The following is a 21,106-nucleotide window of genomic DNA, read 5'->3' as shown; positions in this document are numbered from 1 at the left end:
TAATAAAATGGAATATGAAGGTCTCTACTCCACAGTTGGTAAGAGTCCCCATAATGAAATCTTCATAAATAGCATTAATATAATTGCAGTCTACTGACCAGGAGAGGTTTAGGAACAAGCTAGCATGAGTGGATAAAGAACTGCTTCTAATCTTCACAGGATATAATTCCACCAGGTCACACCCTCTAAAATGTTAATTGGATTATGAGGTATCAAGGACATAACAAGGAATTGTCTCCTCCCCTCCGGTGTCAATGCAGAATTATTTCTTACAGCCTATTCTCAGCGGTTTTAAATTAGTCTGATAATAGAATCCAGAGCTTCGTGGCCCCTGAGATAAACAGGAAAAAAGCAGAAATGGTCTTACGTTTCCTTTACTTGGATTCATCTCTCGCTAGCAACCCCTTTGATACCTATGAAGCTGTAATCAAGAAGAAGAAGCAGCCAAGACTCCATCTGAAGATGTGCGTCAGGAGGATGAGAGACAATGGATGTAAATTGAAAGAAGAGAAGTTCAAAGTAGGTATAGGTGAAAATCTTCTCACCCCAAGGACAGCCAGAACAGGCTGCCTCATATGGCTGGGCAGCCTGCGTACTTGGAGAGTTCGAAGACCCAGCTGAGCACCCTGCCTTGTCTGGCATGGCCTTCAGCAGGGTGTTGACTACAAAGCTCCTAAGGTCCCCTGCCGGCCTGAATTATCCCATGATTTCATTACCACTCGTCACAATTATGGACCTGAAATAATTGTGTCTACTTTCTCATTTCTTGCATCTGTTAAGTGTTTTAACAGTGACAGGGAGAGCTCTGTTTGGTTTTGCAATACTCAGAAAGGAGAAACCATCTGCTCCTGGAAGGTCCTCTTTCATTGTCAGAAGTGAAGAAGACATGTTTAATGTTACCAACTCTCGCAGTATATTTGAAGCCTGAGCGTTACTTGGTTAAGTAAAAGTCTCCATTTTCATTTTCTTATTTTTTCCACACTGCATATTTGTAAGCCCACACAGCTTGAGAGAAAAAAATTAAAAATGTGTCCTAGATACAACATCCCAGCTCAGATCCCAGAAGGCATATCCAGTATGCACTGGTTTCTGTTTGCAACTTATGAGTTTGGTGCCTGTGTTCTGACTTGTAAATACCTAGAGTTAGCAGTAGTGACATTTCCCATATATTTTGGGTCTAGCAGTCCCACCCAGCACAACATCTGCAACTAGAAAAGTAAAGGAGAGCACACAGAGGGGACAGAAACACAGCCGTTAAGAAGTATGCATAACTGCAGATGGACAGGGGAGGTAAAATATATATGCAAAGTAACATTATAACAACTTCATTTGGCTTTGAGTTTATGAGGTAATAAGCAAGCCCTGCAGAAGTCTTCTAAGAAGCATCACCACTCCCTTGGGCTGAGGTCCTTGCATTTATTTGCCAGAGGACTTTATTGTCTCATAAAGCAAAAGCTAAGTGAATCACAAGCAAAGTATTTCTTGCTCTGAAAAACTGTAATATCAGACATGGTTATTTAGTGTATGGTAACCCCATTATTTCTGGCCTCCTCACAGTGCTAGGGTGCTGACATTTGAGGAGAAGAGAGTTGCTGTCCCAATTAAAGAGAAACTGCCTATTGCCCTTCCTTTTTCAAAAAGTGTTGTCCTTTTGGAGCTTCTGACTGCTGCACAGTTTGGACATTCTGGCCACCTCACTTAGGTGCTCTGAATAGGAGACAGAGAAGATGACAGAGAAGACAACATTATCAACTTGCAAACTTTGGTATTAACAGAAATGAAGCATTTTTAATATGACATTAATTCAAGAGCATGATCAAGCTAAGGAGTTTAAGTGCTCTGTACAGTAGAGAAATCAGTTCTTAAGTCACAATCAGAATCTCAGACAAAGATATTAAGTTATGAGCATTACATCATCACCACAAACTAATTGGCTGACCTTAGGGCAGCCACAGTTTGTGTGGCTGGCACACAAATTTGTAAAAGGGTTTGTTTTGGGATTGTTTTCTTTTTTTTTTTTTTTTTTCACGGGCACCATTGGACATGTATGCATAAGTATTGGTGTACTAGGAAGTGTTTTAATACTATACTTTATCAGGGATTGTAGAGATAGGACAAGGAGTAATGGCTTTAATCTAAAAGACGGGAGATTTAGATTAGGTATAAGAAAGAAATTCTTTACTGTGATGGTGGTGAGGCACAGGCTGCCCAGAGAAGCTGTGGGTGCCCCATCCCTGGAGGTGTTCAAGGCCAGGCTGGATGGGGCTTTGGGCAACCTGGTCTGGTGGGAGGTATCCCTGCCCGTGGCAGAGGGCTGGAACCAGGTGATCCTTTCCAACCCAAGGCATTCTGTGGTTCTGTGATCCTCTGTAATTAATGTGGGAAAGATATAGGATCCATCAGCAGAAGCAGGTAAGAAGGGACTGTCTTCTAGTTTTAATAATTGAAATTTTCTGAAGTAAGGAATCAGGACTTTCAATTCACCTTCCTCTTATTCTGTGTCTGGGCATTTGCATGAGAGAGAGGGATAGATAACTGTTCTGTCCACACACAACCCATTCATTCATTTCAACCAAAGCTCAGATGTTGGAGGCAATAGTAAGGAATGAAAATACAGAAATGGATGTCAAATTAAAGTATAATCAGCAACAAAGGAAATAAGGGAAAACCTAGAGAAGGAATGACTGAAAGAACAGATGACAACGACATGGCAAATGCACAAACATCATCACTAGTGCAGGCAATAGGCAATCCTGGGACTAGAGTGATAACCCACATAGGCAGCATTCATGAAAGAAGCCAGTTCTGTTTCAAAACAACTGAACATAAGCAGTTTGCTAAACCTTTGTTCCTGTAAAAACAGCAACTCACTTTTTTCAAGTCTGTGGTTTTGTCACAGAAATACACTACTGTTTCATTAAAATACTGGATGAAGCACTGTAAGACACGAAAAAACATCTGACCAATTTACTCTACTTCAAAAATAGTCACTTTAGTTTTTTTTTGAGAAAGACATTAGAGAGAACTTCTGTCTTCATTCTATCAGTGAACTCTTGTACTATTATAAACTCTCACAAACAGATCTTCCCAACACAGACTACGTAAATACATTATTACTAATAGGTTTTGGCCAGAACAGACTAATAAAGAAAAGAAAGAAGAAAGGGAATGCTGTTATCTTTATGTCACAGATTGAGAGCCTTCTCTGAGAGAAGAGTTTCCAGTTTTCAGTAGTAAGGTGAGTTTTTCTTCTCCCCTGGAAGGCTTGCATTTTGCTTAAGCCTTTCAGCTTCCATAGCCACCCTACATTCAGAATATTAATTTTGAAACTCCAATTTAACATCTGGTCCTAACTATACATATTTTTCCATTTGCAGTACCCCTGTGCCAGTAGTCTCTTAATAATTTATTCCTTAGCTCAAATCCCATCAACAAATCCTATGGCATATTAACTGAGAAACCATACACCTTTTTTTCAGTAGGTACACACATAACTCTCTAGCCCTGCTTTCATGTGCAGCCATAGTAAAAAGTACATACCTTGCACTTTATGATCATTGAACAATTGTAAAATAAAAGGGATAAAATTTTAGCCTCATTGATGTCAATGCCAAAACTTTTCACTGATTTCAATATGATCAGGATTTCATCTCTGTTCTCAAATTTTCCCAAGAGAATATCAGAAGATGAAGGCTTTCAAGCTGTGGTCCCTAGCCTACAGAACCAGGTCTGTAGAGAAGGCACTCTTCTTATTTGCACATGATAAACTGCTCAAAACTCTTACACCTTCCCTTGGCCTTCTTGTTGTGAAAAAGGGATGAATTACCTCCTTTTCTATAGGATGCTATTGACTTTTCTGTACAGACAATGTCAGCAATTGCATAAAGGATGCAACCTGTCTCAATGAAGTACAGATTTTATAACTCTTCAGAAATTAGTTAACTGTTCTACAAGTTTTGAGAAGAAATAGAACTTCATTTCCTTTTCTCAAAAAGTGGCTTCTTTTCCCAAAACATCCCCAAATTAACAAAGTACCCTTTACTTGTTTCATCAATATATAGTTTAAGGAGTTGGGGCATTCTGTTGTGTTGGATTTTTGTTTTTGATTTTGTTTTTTTCACTTTTGATATTCAGAACTGGATAGAGGGAAGGACAAAAAAAAGGACAGTAACATTAAAAAAAAAATCCAGGTTTTACTTACAACGAAGAAATGTAGGTGAAAATCAATTTTATCTGTAAAGATGGACTTTAAAATAACATTTCATTATTGGAAGTCAAAACTATGTGAGCAGTTGTAATGACAAGCAAATGGGGCCAGATCAGATCCTTCCTGCCCCTTTCCTTCCCCTTCTCCTCCCAGCCAATTTGCTCACAAAAATAACCAAAGTATTAGACAAGCAGCTATCATGGTATGGAGCTGAGCAGAGAATCAAGAAATTCAGAGCTCAGGAAGAGACGCTGCTTCATAACCTACTTCTTGGGGTGGCAAGTACTGAGTGATTTATACAGAAGGGGATTAAGCTCTCCACAGAAATACAGTACAGCAAAGGCCTCCTGAGTTACTGTCTAGTCTTCTGCTATTGTACATACTAAATCTATTGACATCCATCTCAAAGTATTTTCTATTTTTTTCCCCAATGCATGGGGAAAATGTCCCAGAAACTCACTGTTTAGTAGGTTAGAAACAGTCTCCCTTTCTGTTGGTGCCAATAGTGCTTTGAGATTAAATAGGGGATAGAGAGAAGAGTTGTAATGTCTGCTAACATAGTTATGAATTGTTACCATATCACCTCCCAGTTTGCATTTTCCAGACAAGGCAAGATTTTGGATCCTCTGCTTGTGAAGCAGTACTGCAGACCTCTGTTCCTCTTAAAATCTCTTGTTCTGTACACGCTGTTGGACGTGGGTGGCCAACTCTGTCGACTACATTACAGAATTTCACTAGTGCCTAAGGCAGTGGTGCAAACCCCAGCACGTAGTTCTGTGCTGGGAATTTCTTCAAGTTATGGAGAGGACCCAACTATGCAACAGGTCATAAATGATTTAGACATGACCAAGTAAAACAGCTACTCTGTTAGTTTACAGACACTCTACCCGGTTCCTCTGCCCCTATCTCCAGCAGTGTTCCTGCCTTCTCACAGCAGAATGGCAAAGCAGGGCTGTGACACACGGAGCTCTGCAGAAGACACCTGTGGAAGTGGACCATATGGGAAAGGGGCCTGGAAGAGCTGTTTCAGACTACCCCATGAACTGAGGTGCACCAGAAACACGTCATCAGAAACATGAACCCCCATTAAGATCTGATTATCTCAGAAAAGAAGGGGTCATGAGGAGACAGACAGCCCAACCCTGCATTTCATCTCTCTCTGAAGTACTTAAAAGAATAACAGGCTCCCAATACTTGATATTATCGTTATAGTGCTTTTGACAGCTGTACAATGAAAGAGTCAAGTGGTATCCCCCAATATCACTGCACTCGTACAAAGAATTGGTCATACAAAATTCAGCAAAGTAAGTGTCCAGGCAGATAGACACAAATACCTTTAAAAGCTGATAACAAGAAGAGTACAATGAGACTTCGATCACATCATAATTTTTTCTGAGTCTGAAAAACTGGTCAGAGGAAACCAGCACATTCATCTTTCAACATTTCAAAAACACAGGAGATAGATTCTCAACCAGTAACCTATATCAGGTCCACAACTAAACAGTGCTCTGCTACATTATGTAAATATATATATATATAAAAATATTAAATAAATAAATAAATCATAGTTTTAATAAGGAAAACAAAAACTGCTTACTCCCAGTTTTTATAATGGTGCATTGATAAATGGGACACACTGCAAATGTAAAGCAATTTTTAATTGCAAAAAACTCTTACAAGATTTAGCCACTTACTTATGGCAGTACAAAGATATAGGCAAGGCTGATGAGCAGAGGTTACAAATCCTTTAGACCTGCTGATAGGAGAGAAATAAATAAGCCATCGGTCTCACAAGCTCTTCTTTGAGCCTGAAAGCACAATACAAGCACATAAAGTCTGCATAAAGTTTGTAAATGGGAAAAATATATAAAAGTGAGCTTGACCTGCCACACTTGGTGGCACCTCTTCAAAACTGCACATCAGAGAGGAAATACAACATCTCAGTTTGTTATGCAGCTCTCCATAAGGGTCTTCCCCATGAGATCTGATCACTGTGGAATTCAAAAAGACAAGTAGGGACCTGCCAGGCAGCCAAGATTATTTCATTACTGGGGCAAGAGGAAATAGAAGAGAAAACAAGTTTCATTAACTGTATTTTTTTCACTTCTCAACACAAACAGAAAAAGGCTCTGGGCTTGGTTGCAGCTGTACTGACACTGCAAAAAGCAAAGTGCGGTGTCTTTTGCCCTTCTGACATTACATAAGCTCTGCAGCAGCAATATTTTATTTTCTCAGCAATGGCTCTAAGCAGATAGGAACTCAGAAAATACATCAGAGCACAAAAATATAAAAACATGTCACACTCAGAGAGTTGCTTTTTGAATACAAACCAAGTTTCCATGTCTCACATTCCCCTCCCTCAAAAGAGGAAAATTCCTGTTTGGCACAGGATATTGAAGGGTCTCTTCCTCATTGACACACATTTTAAGCAAGAAGCCTTCCTCATCGACACACATTTTAAGCAAGAAGCCTTCCTCATCTCTGCCAATCATTAACATTATGCCAAGTTAGAAAACAGACTTTTCACAAATGAATATGAGTTGGCTGGCATTAAAAACAGTAGGAAGAATTCAAAATACATAATTTTTCTTTCTGGATTCTTGCAAAGTTGTCTAGCATTTCAGCACTCTCAAGTTGATGTGTTACAAGTTCCTCCTTCACAAGGAACTGTGTAAAAATTGCATGGCTTTGCCTCTCCCGCTGCAGTGAGAAGACAGATGAGATCACACGCTGCTAAGACAACTTCAAAAAACAATTCTTTTGCAAAGAAAGGGAATTCAAAATGTGTAATTGTTAGTGTTTCTATAACAGTGTACAAACACTCTCACTATGCTTAGAATCCCATTGTACTAGATGTTGTACAGAGATGATACAGGAAGGAGGAAAACTTCTGGAGGAAGTCCTGATGGAAATAAAAAGCTGTTCAAAGTTCACCCAGCAAGTGAGTAACAGGGTCAGCCAGGTCTAGACCCAACTCCTTATCTAGCTCACCAGCCACTGGAAAATGACCTTTCCCTCAAAAGCTTTAACATTTTTTACAAGTCTTTAAAAAGCTACTGTTATGTTCCGGAGATGTAGGCCCACTCCTATGTCACCTTACTCAGACACTTAAATACATCCATGTTAGGGTAACTGGTTGGGCACTCTGGTAGCCTGCAGAGGGAGAAGAGATCTTCCAGAAGACAGTTCACACCTCGGATGACCTGAATCAGATCAGACTGCTGTCAGTCCCTGAAGAGCTTTTTGCTCTAGTGGAATAAAACATTTTACCATCTTTAGCTTGGAATTCAGATGCTAGTGATAGATTGTGTTTCTGCCACAGCAACACCAAGTAATCACAGGAAAAGGGCTGTGAGGTCCTTATATTTTCCATTACCAGAAGATGCTCCCCTAAAACAAATACCCTAATGCATGCAAAAATGTATCTTATATCTAAGTATACAGAAAGAGAGAGAGGAGATTTTATATATTTAAACATATATGTAAGTTCTGGCCACATTTTTTTCCTTTACCTACCTTAATATGGTTTGCCTTTGCAAACAGTAACTTCTTAAGGAAAAATACCGCAAATTAAATCCTAATTGCATAGAAATACCGTGGACATATGAATGAGAATAAGATTTTTCCCTGTGCATTCCTTTATATTTAGAAAAATTACACTTACTTGGACAAGGTCCATAGATCCTCTCTTTCACCTTTCATTGTACAAAATTTGGGGCCTGGTTATGGGAGCTGCCATCCATTCAGCCCCATGGTCTGACACAAATGTCAACACAAATATACAGCTACCTTAATAGTGCTGGCATCAAAAGTGTATTCATTATATAATACTATACCACAGACATAACACAATCATGTCACAAACTGCCCTGTGGTAGAAGAAAACAAAAGAGAATAGAAAATGCCTGAACTGACGGATGGATTTTGGACTGTAGTGTGTGTCAGTGATAAGAATGATGATTTACTGTTGTATAAATATTTTAATATGTGTGATCAATTAATAATTTCCAATATTTTCTTAGAGGGCTGATAAAAACGATTAAGCTTCAGGCTCATTTCAGCATGTTTAAATTAAGGTGGAAACCTACAGCACAAATCAATCTACTGGCATATTCACCTAGGATTTACGAATATAACTCGAGTAATTTTTTCTTATCTTACAGAAAGCACTGTGAAAGGTATTTCAATTTATTGTGGATAACAATCTATCAAAATAAACCTGCTCAGGACATGCCCTGAATATAAATGAGGCAGCATGAAAATAAAAGAAACATGAATTTTAATTAACCCTGTGATGGTTGGCAGATCCTGAATTGTTCAGTCTGAAAACAAAGAGCTTCTACGATATACATTCAACTTATGTGCTTCTATAGCAATAAGTATCAAATCTATTAAAACACCACCACAGGACATTTGTAGATTAGGAAAGTATAGAGATGTAACTTCTCTGGTACTTTATGGAGCTACAAACTCCTGGATCAACAATAGCAGCTCAAACCATGTACTGCATGCCAATCCTTTAAGTCCACTCAAGATGCAACTCCAGCTTTCACAACTGCTTCTTTACCACATCAGGTTTAAATCTCTCACTCTGAACTTTATAATATAATCCTGCCATGAAGTATCTTACTGTGTGGCCACAGGCTGTTTAGTGCTTTATTTTCAGTCTTAGGATTCATCTGATAACTTGGAAACATCTAGCTTTCATATCTGAGGGTGGCAGAGACAGCATATTCTGAAGAACTAAATTGCAAAGAGAAGGAAAATCGATTAAAATCTTTTTTTTTTTTTAAGATATTCTTGTATTTGGGCTGAGGAACTAGGATCCAGGTAATGATTTTTTATGTCTTGAATGCTAATAATATTGATGAATGTATAGACTGAATGAATAGAAAATAAAATATAGAATGAATATATAGAAAATAATCAGGCTTGAACTGTAGGAACATTAATCATATCATCTCCTTTAGCTGCCCACAAACTGATTTCACATGTGCCACACCAAGATCATACTTGCTCAGCCTTCCCAGTGTTGCGCCAAGACCATTGTTATTAACACCACATTCACAAGATGTAACTTAAGGTATTTCCTTCAGGTACAGTCCCTGTAGAGTGAGTAGAAGAAGCTGGATTACTTCAGAGAGGGAACCACATCAAGGACTTTGATATCACCAAAGATGACTTCGAGACACGGGGGCAACCTGTGTTTCTTAGACACCCTTCAGAGAACCTGTCTCTCTACTTCAGTTGTACAAGGAGCTACAAATACAAGTACAAGGAGACTAACTGGTCAGTTGTGCAAATCTGGTAGTCTGATGTACACTGATGATAACACAAAGCACACAGCCACTAGCTTTGTAGCTAGCTTTTGTGTGCTGCTGTCACCACATCCAGAGTATGTATGAATTTGTGAACAGCATAATTTTCATCTTGTAGCCATCAGTTTTCACATATAAAACACTGAAACCTACGCTCAAAGGTCAAAGAAATCAACAATTTCAGTGCCATTGCTCTGAAGGAAGATTTGCATAAGCCAGCTGAAAGGATTCACTAAAGCAATGCAGCATGGGCTTGGGAGAAACCAGGAGGCAGTGAAAAGACCTTCACAGAGCTCGTAATAACTTTCTGCAGAGGTGTAACTGTACAGAGCATTAAGCCACTGGTGCAACAGCCATGAATAAGTTGCCTTTGTTCTTCACTTCCAAAAACCTCTGGGTCAGCGCCTTGGCCATCCTACCCTTGGCCTGTCCCTGTCCCCAGGGAGGTTCCTGATGCCCAGAGCCCCCACTGCCAGCCCCCTGGGCCCAGGAAGTTGCCAGCCCTGCTGGGTGAAGCCCTAACACCAGACATTTTGTTATGAGCTATGTTGAAAAATCTATTCAGAAAATAAAGGAGATTTGGCCTAATAAAGCCTCCAACATTGGTATATTAAGCTACTGTTCCTCTTCTGTCCATTAACAAATGCAATCCCCTGACAAATGAAAGAGCTTTAAATATTAATGTAATAAGCTGATAAATAGATGGCTACAAACTATTATTTCTGGCTAAAATTAATGTAGAAGCAGCATTTTGATAAATTCTAATAGGAAAAATTTGGAAGCCTCATAGTACTTAACATAAGGCAAATTAAAGAGCTGACATTTTTATGGTGTTTTAATTAATGAGAATCTAGAGTGGAATTCTCATGCAAATACTGTACGTATTGTATGACAACCACATTAATACCAGAGGAGTTAATTATGATTAGTGCTATTACACTGAGTACTAAATGAATTAACAATAATGAGGCACTCCTAATACTATCATCACATTTCCACATACATTTTAATGGATAGGTTTCACCCTGATTAGAGCTGATAAATTATTAGCAGCAAACAAAATTATCTGTTCCATTTATCACTTTTCCTCTTCACCCTGTGTTCAGAAATCAAAGCTTATTTCTGAGAGAGAAATGTTACCCATGAATATCCAATGTATTTCTGGTCTTTATCAAACTGTTCTCATAACTGCTCATTAAAGACAACTCCAATCACAGGGTATTATTGCTACTCCTGAACGGATTAGGCAAGGAATATCAAGTTCTTTGAGCTTACTTACTAGGGAGTCAGCTATCCAGAGCCTTCATCTAAGTAGCTGGACAATAGATAACTGCATTGCCATTATTTAGCAACCTTAATTTCTAAAAGCAAAGCCAAAAACACTGAACTTACTGGAAAACCTGAAAGACAAAGGGAATGGTTTCAGGCAATGTGGCAAGCAAGACCCAGAGTTACAAGACACCCTGGCAGGAAGAGGGGATCTTGACTGGGTTTGCACACTTTCATCCATAATTCCCAGTCAGAAGTATTTGTGCATGTGCTGCATGCTTTGAGCACAACAAATCTCATATTCCCAGACAATTTCAGATACAGAACACGTTCTGAATTCATGCAATAAATCCAACGTGAAGGGAAAGGGAACATGAGCAGAGGCAATGAATTTACTGAAAAGCTGAGAACATGTGGGCAACATACATGCAGTAAGTGCAGTGCTCCCTAAACAGTGTCAAGATAATAGCCACAGCAAGCCAACCTGTCTGTGCACAAACGTGTGAGCACTGAGCGGCTGCAGTGTGTAACATACACATGCACACACACAAAGGTCATTTCTGGAAGTGCAGGGCTTGGCCCGACTGGAAGACATTCTCAAATCTTCTAATAATTTAAAATGTTCTCAAAGTCCAACTGTGCATAGTTTCTGACTGGAAGATGACATGTTCAGGAAAACCCTGACAACTGCTAGCCTTAGCAGCTTTCACAGCGAAGACTTGAACTGCTTCTTACTGTCTCTTTATGGACTCCCAGCAACTACCATGGTTGTCCCTCCCCACAACTGGCTCTGACGCAGAGGCATGCAAAAAATAACTGGGAAAAATAAAATAATAATAATAATAATAATAATAAAAGAAAAGAAAAGAAAAGAAAAGAAAAGAAAAGAAAAGAAAAGAAAAGAAAAGAAAAGAAAAGAAAAGAAAAGAAAAGAAAAGAAAAGAAAAGAAAAGAAAAGAAAAGAAAAGAAAAGAAAAGAAAAGAAAAGAAAAGAAAAGAAAAAGAAAAGAAAAGAAAAGAAAAGAAAAGAAAAGAAAAGAAAAGAAAAGAAAAGAAAAGAAAAGAAAAGAAAAGAAAAGAAAAGAAAAGAAAAGAAGGACTTTTAGGCAGGTAGGAAAGGCTAGTGGGGAAAAAGCAGGAAACCATCAGAAGAAATGTGTGTAGAACAAAGGAATAAATCTGTGTTTGAGAGGACTGTTTTCATAATGGAAGCCAGGTGAAAAACACTTCACAGAGAGGAATGCCTTTGCATGATTTATGCTAGTTCCTGATGTTCTTTTCCACTTATCTCTATTTATCTATATTATGCCTTGTTGTTGTATGGTATTTCAATTGCTGTCACAAAGTAAGCTAATTTCATGTGCTCATGAGATATCCTTTGGATTCTCTCAACAGCATACTACTTTCAGAAACTCAATAGCCAGAGTACAGCTAAGTGCTTCTTTAAAATAAGTTCAAAATCAATGTAACCAAGTGTTTTGTGATAATTTAGTGCATTGCTTTAGGGAGAAAATCAAATTGTTTCTTACAGTGAGCGTTCAAAATCTATCTAGTAACTCTGGAGAGACAGCCATAAATCCTCTTTGAGAAGAAGTTCTCCATCTTCAAAATCCTATTACAGTAAAGCATTTATGAAAGCAGTACTTGCATAGTAGGAGCTAATATATAAATATGTATAAAATTAATGCAGGGAAGGGTTTTTTTTGTTTGTTTGTTTGTTTTGTTTTGTTGTTGTTGTTTGTGTGTGTGTTTTGTTTGTTTGTTTTTTACACAGAGCAGTAGTCTGGTAGTATTTGTTCACTGTTCATGTTTCTGATTTATATTAACGGAGGCACTCAGGGCATAAATAGTTTCTTTCTGTTCCCTGCAAAATAACTGCTCTTGCTGACTAATTCCAGGAATATTAATGCCTTGCAAAACAGTGGAATACAATCTAATTAAAACTTGCAGGGTTTTCTTTTCGCATGCTACTATATTAAAGGAAATAATTTTCATAGTATATTAAGAAGTAGGAGGGCTGGATTTCATCTCACTTATACCGATAGCTCCATGAAAATAATAGAGTTATGACAGTAAAAATGGGAGTTGAGAAAAAAACTAATTGTTCACAAGATTTGGTCCTGGATCACTAACTTCAAATAGTGCCTTACATCTTGAGTAAACATGCTGGTTTCATTGGCCTTCCTCAGCCAGAAAAACACTCTTGCATTAACATGAATAAATGTATCAGAACATAGTCTTTAGGCAGCTTATTTTACAGTCAATATTTACTCATCCATACCTACCTACTTCAGCATGATGTCTGCTTTTATCAGATGGCTAGTTGAATGCTTTGGCTTGCAAGCTTGAGGCAGATCTTTAAAGAGTTCAAAAAGGATTTTTTTAATAGCTTGTCAGTGGACATTGTGATTACAGTCACAAATCTGGGATCGAATCTAGCAAGATTTCAGGTAAAACTTACGTATTTGCTGGCACTGGCCAGGAAAGCAGGATCCATACTGGCCTGGATCCATGTCCTGGTCAGCATTCGGGCACAGCTTGAAACTAATGCAGGATTTTATACAGCAGCCAACAGAAGAAACAAATGCAGGATGTCTTTTCATATCACGCTTTCATGGGACAGTGTAATTGTTACTTTGGAATTGATAGACATTCCTGTTTGTCTCCAGCAGTATCTAGCCTTAAATACTTGTGAAAAGCTCTTACCCTCACTGTTTAGCATTGTGCAAAACTCAGGAGCTACTTTTCTGCAGACCGATGCCTGAGGTTTGGCCTTTAAACCTTTCTTCTAATACTGTTTCTAATGTTTTTCTTCACCTAGTTTCCTACTAAGTTAAACAGTGATTGGCAGATGTACCTCCAGTTATTGATTGCTCCTGAATACTTTCCAAAAGGAATCAGCTTCGATAAAGAAAGTTGGAAGCACGGGTAGCTAGAGGTGTGGGGGAAGCAGTGTAATTTACTTACAGAGGTTTTAAAATAACATTACACTTTTTCTTAAATGCTAGAAAGATTTAATGTTTCTGCACTGAGAACTCCAATTGATAAGGGAACATGGAAAAAAAAATAAAGGTGACAGGATAGAAGAGAAATGAGGAATAAATTGAGGAGGTGGGAAAATAAGAAGGGAGGATAGAGGAAAAAATTTGTTGTAGCTAAAGAGGAATTCATCTCTTTTTGATATGCTTCATCTTATCTCCTCACCCTTTTTCTTTTATTATGTTTGTCTTCCTGGTATTTTTTTTTCCTTTCTTTCTGTCTTCTTTTTCAATAAGAAATTAGTTCTCCAGTGGAGTTGCTAAGCTATTTGATGTTTTTAAGTTATACTACATACAAATCACTTTGGTTGTCCAGCAAGGCAGATGCTAGAATGCTCAGAAAAGTCCCCACTATGACATCCATGGATGATCAGCAAAAATGATAAAAAAAAATGTAATACGGTAAAAAAAAGATATTAGCAATACCAGAAACAATGACATGAAGTGCACACTGGGAAAGTCGTGTACAGTTGAGTATTTTGAGACTTGTGATTCTTCAGCCTAAACTTTTATCAGATCAATTACAGCATTGTTCTTGCTATGTCAATCAAGCACCCATGAGCTGTTGAAACATTACGTCTGGTCTGGATGCCCAATTTTTTAAGGTAGAGGTTGAGAAAGAGTCTTGGATACTGGTAAGACACAAAAGAATTATTCAAAGAATGTAAAACCTTATTTGAAAAATTAGTGACTGACAGAAGCTTTGACTGTTTCATTTTCCCCTGAGATGTAAAGACAAGATGAGATCACAGTCTTACATGGAGACAGCATTTACACAGAGAGAAGTTTTAAAATGGAAAACAGGGCTTACTTTAATCTTTCAGAGAAAGGCATAGCAGCACACAGAAGCAACAAATAATTTTAACAGGTTATTAACAAAACATAATTAACTTCAGATACACTGCAGATTCTTCCATCATTTAAAGTCTTTACATTAAGTTTGGATGCCTTCAAAAACATGCTGTTGTCTGTATGGATGAAGTAGCACGCCCTTCATTTTGCAGGAGGTTAGGTTAGATTTTTACAATGGTCAAGCCTTCAAAACTATGACTAAAGATAATGGTTCAGTGGGAACAAGAGAAGGCCCCCTGTAATGAACAATGTTATAAAGTCCCAACTCAGCACAGCAAATAAATATGTACTTAGCACAACAGTTCCAATGAGCTCAGTCAAAATACGATCGTGCTGCTCTTCCTGACAGCTCAATATCCTACATTGGACGGGCATATTGTAAGAGGACAAAAGAGCTTACCATTTCAGTAGGGGGTGCGGAAAAAAGAGTGGCAGAAATGAAGTATAATCAGGAAACACGGAGTGACAAGGAAGTAAGATAGGGATTACAGAGGAAATTAATATCAAGCTAGAAGCCAAATATGGCTCTTATCACAGTCCTGTTCCCAGTCACAAAGTCTCTTTTCTCATTGCACACTCAGTAAGTACTGGAGAGAATCCCAAATACTCACCGTTTATATTCTGAACCTTATGGGTGATAAAAAAACACGAGGAAAAAAATATTGGGGAGCTCCCGCTTCTTATTCAAACTGACCTGATTCTGATTTGTGCATAAGACTTTCATTTGACAGAGGTTTATTTCATCTAAAAACAAAGGACAAATCAAAGGGTAGAATAATTCGTATGTGGAGGGTGATGCAAAATCACCTTTTCAGAAGTATTCAGTGCATAATTTGAATAATTTCCAAACCTCTTAGACAAAATACTGAGTGCCTAGCTATTGTGCTCCAGTTCTGAAGAAAAAATGCATAGTATTTGAGCAGACAAAAATGGTAAAGTCCCTCTCTTCAGTCATGTGCACAGGATACAGCCTAACACTCCCATAAAAACCTCACAAAATGCAAGAGGTTCCTTTGCATGCACAGTTGGTACCAGACACAATACACATCTTTAATTGCATTTCATCCTAGCTTCAGCCCTTATATGGGGCATGCTAAATTTTATTACAACAGGTTATCTCTTGTGGTGATAACAGTGACTTAATCAATGACACAAATACTAGTAATATGATTAACTTCATCACAGCATGAACAAAAGTCAGTTTTACCTTCTAGTTCTGCGTTTATAAAAGTATGAATCTCAAGCAGAGATACCTGTCAGAATATACCATTAAATGACAGTTGCTGGAGAAAATTATTTAGATGTATTTAGCCTACAAAAATTTTCAGTGCATATCAGGGTAACACATCCATATATAATGTAAATTAAGACACGAAGGCCCATGATGAAAAAAACTGATAGCCAGTGACATGTGCATTTCATTGGTCCACCTGTAAAGATAGCACAGTAGCTAGTAGTTTGTTTATTCCTTATTCCAAGTGCTTTTTACAAATGCTTTGACTTGCTGTGGCACTGCATACCTTGTTTTCCCAATAAAATCATGACAGTTGCTCAGTTCTTGGTACACCGAGCACTACCAAATTCATTCCATTCAGAATTCCATCAACTCTTCCTGTCTGTTGAGATGATCAGTGTAAACACAGACATCAGGAATATATTTATTACTTATTACAAAATTTTGGTTTTGTACGTTTTTTGTAAATGGTCAATCTAATTCCTTACTTAAGGACAAATAGACCATCAGTATTTTTCCCAAGTCTATGGAAGTTTTCTGAAACTGATGATCATGCTGGGAGAGTTTACCAGTTTTTCTGCCTTCGTCATTGACAGATACTGATTTAACAGTGAAGACAGGGCAACCGTTCCTCTCTCCTGCTTTCTCCAAGTTTGTACCTTTCACACTGTTCAGGTAGTATCTACACACTTCTTTAGCATTTCAAGCACCCTAAGATTTAAGACACTTCTTATGCAGTATCTTGAGCTGTGGCAATAAGGAGATACTGTGTAAATGCTTTTCTTTCTGGAGATTTTGAGTTGTAAGTTTACCTGTCTGTTAATAGCCAGACATTTCTGGTAGGCTGTAGTGGTAGGTCAGCCTGCCATTCTAGTAAGACTGTGGATGACCTGGCTTCCAAAATGAGTTCTCTAAGGCATCTGTCAGTGTGTTGGTTCCTAATGTTCCTGAAGTATTATATTTGCAAATATATCATGACTTTGATAGAGTCTTTGTAATGGAAAAGAAAAAAAAAAATCTATACATTGCTAGCCAAATATCAAAGAAAATATTTTTTGTCCATAAAATTGCATTATATTTTATAATAGTTAATCTATATCTAAAGTTCACTTCCTAATTTTCCAATAACTTGTATTCATTTATTGGTCAAGGCATTTATTCATTGCTTTGCTTTTTGTAAATGACTTTGAGTCTCTACAGCATCACAATATCATTTCATCGTCATGTTTAAAATCAAATGTATGGCAATTTCCCTTTTAGCCTTTTAATGACGTATGAAATCCCATTCTCTGTTGATAATGGTACTTCTTTTAATATACCAAATACAATACGTATGCATTCCATTATTCTGTATTTAAAATCAAGCATACGAAGGTAATTCTGTCTTATTTCAACTTTTGACTTTTATAAAAGAACTTGCTCCTTATAAAATGTTTAACTCATTAAAATTTTACAAAAATCCATTAGTAGAGTTTCTCATTTTATCCAAATACTATTCATCAGCATTTCTAATTTCATTTTAATAGCTTCTCTTTTTATGATTATAAGAGTAATGTCATACACAGCTTTTACATTAGCATTAAAAAAGCCTGAAATTGAGGATAGCTAGGTGTTTTTTTTCTATTCTATAAATATAAAAGAAGAAAAATAATCTCATTTTAGTGTAATGTATTACTCCGTGTGAAACAATGCATTTTTATTCCAAACACTTAACTTGTATATCAGTCAGTATTAGTTTTAGATGATTAAAAAGAAGTAAAATATATTATTCTCTTGCATTGTATAAACTTTGAAATGTGTAATTGGGAAAATTAAAAACTTTCTTCTTATCTTTACAGAAGAGAAAAGCAGAAAGATTAAACATATCTTTCTTGCAGGTGTTTCATTATAAAACAAGCTGTAACTTCAGAAACAATGCTTCAGTGAAGCACTATTTCACATGCTGTGCCCTTCAAACATATTTTAATTCAAAATTACTCTCTTTTTCCTAAAAAAAAAAAAAAAAAAAAAAAAAAAAAAAGTAACAAACACTGTAAGTCTTTGTTGTTTTGGGTTTGTTTGGATTTTTAGTTCTGTCATAATATAGCTATCATAAGCACATAAAATCTTTGCAGGTATAGTTAGAACTATATTAGGCCTTTTTGTTTGGTTGCTGGTTTCTTTGTTTTTTGTTTTTTTAATTCTATCATAATATTGGCATCATAAGCACATAAAATCTTTACAGATATAGTTAGAACTATGTTGCGCTGTGGCATGCCCATACCAGTTCCAAAATCAAATAGTGCTTAAGACTGTCTGGGAACAAATTTCACTGGACACTGTCAAGCAGGGCTGAGTTTTATAGAATTTTCTCTTGGAATTTGCAAACCACACTACCTGAACATTAGTGAACAACAAAACACTGCATTGCTGTGGGAGAGACGCCGTGTCACATACTAGAAGTGCTTCCTAACACTGCTGAGTGAGAAGCAACAGAGCAGCGCAAAATGTTTTTGCTATACCAAGCCCTTGGGGTCCTACTGAATTGTTCTAATGCCAAAAGAGGCTCATGGGGGTTTTTGGACAAGATATTAGCAGCTCAAAAGGAAAGCCTGCAGTATAGTCTGTGTAAAACATGACACCCATTTTTAAACTGCAAAAGCAGACATTTCCCTCTGAGATACTCTGATACAGTTTGTAAGAATGTGTGGCTCTGTTGCAATCTCTGGATTAAAATAAATGCCTGGTATTTCTTCTCATAAAACTTGAAAAGATTATACATCAATAAGATATAATACTGAACTTCATTATTAGTAGACCACCAACATGCTTCTGGTTCCTATTGCAACTACATGGTTATAAAAGTATAGCTTCCTAGAAATCAGTGATTAATGAGCTATCACTCCAGTATTTTTCATTTCTTCAGTAGCACATGTGTGATACCATTCGATATGTAGTTAAACTTCCACCTCTGAGGTTTGTGCTTGGTTTTAGTGTAACATAAAATCCTAAACTTTTAAGAGCAATGTATGCAGCTGTGTTTGAATAGGTTTCCTTAAAAATACCCAGCAAAAGAGACCGGATTTTTGTAATTAACTTGTTAATAACAAAGTAAATTAACTTGATTAAAGAACAAATAAAAAAAAAAAAAAAAACTTTTTTATTTATAACTGTTAAGTATTTTGCACATTGATTTTTACCATAGTTCAGTTCTAACCATGTTTATTATATTTTGTATGACAGATGGATTTCTAAAGTTGATTGAACTATAATAAGGTCTCAATAGGGTAAGACCTTCTACAGCACTGTGTTTTGAAATTATGCCTAAGAAAGGGTAGGATATTACAGATAAAGAATTATACTGTGGTGAATTAATAAACTTCAGCTCTGTGTATTGATTTGGTTCTGCTCGAGGACAGGGCAAAATGAAGTAAGATGAAGGGGAGTGGAAGGTGGATAATTACCGGAGAAAGACTGCCTGTGAGGGTGCAGCCTCTCTCTCTCTCTTGAAAGAGAGAAAACAGGAGACCATTGCAAATTCACAGACCGACTGTCCTGCAGCTGATGTCTCTGAATGCCATACGCTACCCTCATCAAAAATCAGCGTCTGGATCAACAGGTGAAAGCAAAAGATAAGCAGCCACCAGAGGAAGTAACATAATCTTTCTGGATTACTTCTGTCAATGAGTGCTCTGCAGACTGCTTCCATTCTTGCATTTAAAGGATTCACTACTGCAAAAATATGCTAAGCAAGAGCAAGCCTGCAATGAGGTGTACTCTGGGGTCTGCTGTCACAGAAAGCCAGTACAAGGCTGACATAGGAGCTGCAGATGCAGCAGACCTGCACACAAAATTACTTACTAGAAGAATATCATAAATTTGGCTCAGATAAAGTCACTCCTTAGAAAGTGGATCTGTTTCTTACCTCTCTGAGACATTGAATTCTACCTGCTAGGTTTTCTAATGCCAAACACTGACTTACACAAGAATAGCTAGGCTCGGTTGTTTTTTACTTCAAAACCTTGACCAAAAATAAATAAATAAATAAATAAATAACACTGGGGGTATTTTGGTCATCACTTCTGTTCAAAATTAAATGTTGCTGCACTTCATTTCCTGATGTTTTCCATTTTCTGATAGTGCAACATTGTTCTTCAAAACAAGGTGAAAATTCCCTGCAGGTACTTTCCATCTGAAGTGGAGCAGAATGGTCAGGTGGTAAGGAAGAGGCAGTTAAAAATAATAATAACGGTAGGAATTGGTTAAGACCTGCTTCTAAACTTACATATTTTTCTGTATCATCATCTCTTAAGGGTAAATATTTACCCAGCAATAGATACAACAACTGTTAAGAACAGTTGAACAGGAGAATAGCCTGTCAGATGATTCTAAATTATATTCTTTAGATGATCAATGCTTCATCAATTCTGTAATGGTTAATATCATTTTAACCATAAATCTTTTTGACTCAGGTGACATAAACAAGGGTTAACTCCATCACTTTCTTGTGGCATTTTATACAAATTAAATCACTGCGTTCTTGTTGTTTTCTAGTTGTGGAGCTCACAGGAGCTTAGCAAGTTTTCACTGCTGCTCTCTGTTCCCATAATACGTAGTAGCCAAACCCTCTCACCAGCTGCATGTGCTCAGCATTGTCCCTCTCTGGAACTGATGAGTGGATTAGACTTTATATCATCTTTCCATCATCTGAGGTCTAACGATTTCTTACATAACTATGAATACCAAGCTGGAAAAAGAAAAAATCTGCAAAGTGCCAGTAAAATTTAGTACCTGCAAACATGCAGTGACATATTGACCAAGATCACTGACCCCCGGACAAACTCAACATTTGTTCACTCAGGAGTAGCTCCACTGATTTTTGGTGGTTGATAGAGGAGGCTTTCACCTGCAAGGGTAAAAGCTCCTGATGTGGCTATTACAGTGTGATTGGTTTCAGTAGAGGGAGCACCTTTATTTTCCAAGAGGCAAATAAGATCAGAATGAGACCTCATTAATTACATGGCTTGCCTATCTTGCTTATTAGGGAGTTCCAAATTAATTTAACATTAGTTAATGAGCTTCTAAAAGAAGCTGTTATTCGGCAATTATTTTCACTTGTTTCAGCCTGTTTTCAGATTAGCCACATTTAGCAGTTATTCAGCTATTCTTTTTTTATAAGACCCACTCATTCAATTTTTACTTTTTTTTT

The sequence above is a fragment of the Aythya marila genome, assembly GCF_965140915.1.
Source record: "Aythya marila genome assembly, chromosome: 3".
NCBI lineage: Eukaryota > Metazoa > Chordata > Aves > Anseriformes > Anatidae > Aythya > Aythya marila.
Note: the sequence above shows the minus strand (reverse complement) of the source record.